We start from the raw sequence: 3,390 nt of genomic DNA, 5'->3' as shown, positions 1-3,390 counted from the left end.
TTGCCTAGTTCCTTCAGTGTCGCTGGTTCCCAATTCAAGAACTCCATCTCTAGCGGTTTCATGTCTGTACCTCCATGCTGTCGAGTTGAAGAGTGAAGAAAAGTAACTCACCCCCTCCATCTCTGGGGTAATTAGGGGCTGAAAGTGAATCGTATCACATTGAAGTGTATCTACAAGGGACTTAATCTCTGTCTTTTATTGGGAACCATCTCTTTCATTGTAACCATCAGGAAAGACCATTTCGTTCGCTAAAAAGAGAAATGAATATGTCACTAACCTTTGTTTGTTTCATGGCCAAGAATACTCAGATCAATAGCACCCTTGATGACCTCTGCTGGTCATGTTCGCAAAGAGGTCTAGCAAATTGCCAAGTGTGATTTTCCTTTCAATAAATAATGTTGAACCAATTTTGCTGCAAATATCTTGTCCTAACTTTGTGCTTTTCTTCTTTTACATTGGTGTCTCGCACCTTACAAATGACAGCAAAGGTATGAATGGAGATGGAAACATGTAACTCAAGTCAGCGGCAGCTTTCAATGAGATCACGGCTGATTTGGTCAATGCTCAGAGGGCGGTGCTGTCTGTAGTCATGGCCGAGTGGTTAAGGCGATGGATTAGAAATCCATTGGGGTTTTCCCACGTAGGTTCGAATCCTGCTGACTACGTTATGAACGCTTTCCTGCTGGAACTATTCAAAGTTCAGAAAGCCTGTTTTGCAAACCAGGCTTGTAATTTGATTAGACTTGAGAAACTCGAGGTCTTCATCAGAAATGCTCCACATTTAAAACATGATCTCTGTTTCTCTTTCCAGATACACTGCTCGACACATCGGGTTTCTGCAGTTGTTATTGAACGCCCTGAGCAGAAGTGCTGCTTTTCATTAGATTCCTTTCATCCCTTGTCCTCTGTTCTCTGACTCTGGTCATTGGCAACACTTCCTCCTGCTCGTCAGAGTGCTCATTCCCCACCGCTCCCTCTCCCATCATTACAAACGACCGCAGGAAATTGCCACTTAACCCTCTTTGTTCCAAAGTGAAACTCACCAGCCTAGGAACTCTCTCCACCAAACGGGAATTCTCATCCCTGGACATTGTGCAAGCCAGAGGATTGTGAAGAGTTACTGTGAAAATATTGTCAGTTGGCAGTTGGAAAAATGATTAGGAAGCAAACCATATAATTTAGGCTCCAGCTTTGGAAATCTTGAGAAACCCTTTGGGAAATGGAATCATAGGAGATACAAGAAGTGTAAATTGTCAGTCCGAGTAGAGGAAGGGACATTGACTCTGATCTTCTCGGCACAGGTACTGATCTGAGACATTGAAAGAATTCTCGCTCCCGTACGCGAGGAATACAAACTTCATCTGGACTGTGGGATAATGAAAAACTCTGGAACACTCAAGACAGTATCCAAATATTGACTGAGATCACTGCAGTACGAGAACTATAGATGGGTCAGTTTTTGTCCACTGTGTGCGGGAGGGCTTCCTGACACAGTATGTAGACATGCCTTCAAGGGAAGAAGCCACTTTCGATTTAGTACTGGGTAACGAGCCTGGCCAGGTTTTAGATTTGGAAGTAGGTGAGCACTGTGGAGACAGCGATCACAATTCTCTCAGGTTTACTTTCGTGATGGAAAGGGATAGGTGTACTCCACGGAGCAAGAGTTTCAGCTGGTGGAAGGGAAATCACGATGCAATGAGGTAAGATTTAGGAATCGTAGAGTGGGGTAGGAAACTGTAGGGGGTGAGCACATTAAAAATGTGGAGGTTATTCAAGGAAAAGCTCCTGTGTGTCCTAGATAAGTATGTATCTGTCAGGGAGGGAGTAAGATATAGAACGCGTGAGCCGTGCTTTACTAAGGAAGTGGAAACCCTGGTCAAGAAGAACAAGAAGTCTTATGTTAGGACAAAACGTGAAAACTCAGTTCGAGCGCTCGAGGGTTCCAACGATATCAGGAAAGACCTAAAAAGAGAGCTGAGAAGAACCAGGAGGAGACATGAGAAGTTGTTGGCAGATAGGATCAGGGTTAACCCTAAGGCTTTCCATAGGTATGTGAGCACTAAAAGAATGACGAGAGTTAAATTTGGGACAATCAAGGATAATAGTGGGAAGTCGTATGTGGAGTCAGTGGAGATAGAGGAAGCACTAAATAAATATTTTTCGACAGAGTTCACTATAGATAATGAAAATGTTGGCGAGGAAGATAGAGAGATACTTGCGTCTAGACCAGAAGAGATTGAGGTTCACATGGAAGAGATATTAGAAATACTGCAGAGTGTGAAAATAGATAAGTCATCTGGGCCGGACGGGATCTATCTGATGTTGTTCAGCAAATGCACGACAGGAAGGTACAAATCAAGCTGATGCTAACAACGGCTCGTTTTGAGCCGCTAATTTGCAGTGATGTGGCGGCGCCAATAAAAGGTGTCACGCAGCTCGTCTAATTCCACATCCTGAGCTCGAAATGACCAGATGTCTCTCGCAGAGTTTCGGCAGGGTCTTGCTTAGACGACACCATGACAGGTTTTCACTGGAGTGGATCATGAATTCGCGTCGGGACTGCGAATAAAACGATGGAAACTTCCAGCGGAGAAGGAGGCGACCCTGAAGCAGGCAGCTGAGGACAAATGTTTCACCTTTGCCAGTGAAAGTCACTGCTTCAAAATTTGGAAACTTCGAAGTGAAGCAGTGTTGGTGATTTTCTTCGCTGCTTGTTCACCTTTTTAATTCTGATTCCGTGAAAGTCCATGGCATTACATATCGACATTCTGCCAGCGCTGAGCGTGTCGGTTGGGCCAGTGGCGTAATGGATAACGCGTCTAACTTCGGATCAGAAAATTGTAGGTTCGAGTCCTACCTGGCTCGAGAGGAATGTCTGACTTTAACCGTGCCCCACGTTGACGCTCCCCTGTGATGTCCTGCCGGGACGTCGCTTCTGTGCTTCCATATTTGAAACTTGCATTTGTCCTATTATCAATTTCAAATTCCAGCTCACCACAACGGAGACCTCTGTCGCTTTGGGGGTATCTTTCTGTGTGTCTCCCTTTGTGGGTGAAAATGAGCATAAGTTCCTCAAAAGAGTTACAAGTCGCTGTGCAAAGGTCACACATCTGCCCCATTATTGTGCCATTTAAGAACACAGGATAACGTCATTGACATTTGCACTGGGAACATTAGAACACACGAGACTTTGGGCCAAAGTTGGAAACTGCGACTGGAATGATTGGCTCTCTGATTAGCCGCGATGCACACAGGTGGAATGGCCTTTTCCCACTTTGTAAATCTACGAAGACAAGTTGAAAATGTTCATAAAGTGTGTTTTATTTACACCAAATACGACAGTATCTATCGCCTTGTCTTGTTATTTACATGTGAGGATTCCATACTCTC

At 44.5% G+C, this 3,390-nt stretch overlaps 2 non-coding genes across 2 annotated transcripts; both read left to right on the top strand.

The window, feature by feature from the left end:
* Window positions 1–583: 583 nt before the first annotated feature.
* On the top strand, window positions 584–665 carry trnas-aga (transfer RNA serine (anticodon AGA)). The gene has a single exon. It is a non-coding gene; the product is annotated as a tRNA-Ser (tRNA).
* Window positions 666–2,792: 2,127 nt separating this feature from the next.
* trnar-ucg (transfer RNA arginine (anticodon UCG)) lies at window positions 2,793–2,865 on the top strand. The gene has a single exon. It is a non-coding gene; the product is annotated as a tRNA-Arg (tRNA).
* The last annotated feature ends 525 nt before the right edge of the window (window positions 2,866–3,390 follow it).

Source organism: Chiloscyllium punctatum, chromosome 29 (genome assembly GCF_047496795.1).
Source record: "Chiloscyllium punctatum isolate Juve2018m chromosome 29, sChiPun1.3, whole genome shotgun sequence".
Taxonomy (NCBI): Eukaryota; Metazoa; Chordata; class Chondrichthyes; order Orectolobiformes; family Hemiscylliidae; genus Chiloscyllium; species Chiloscyllium punctatum.
This window is presented reverse-complemented; position numbering and strand designations above follow the sequence as displayed.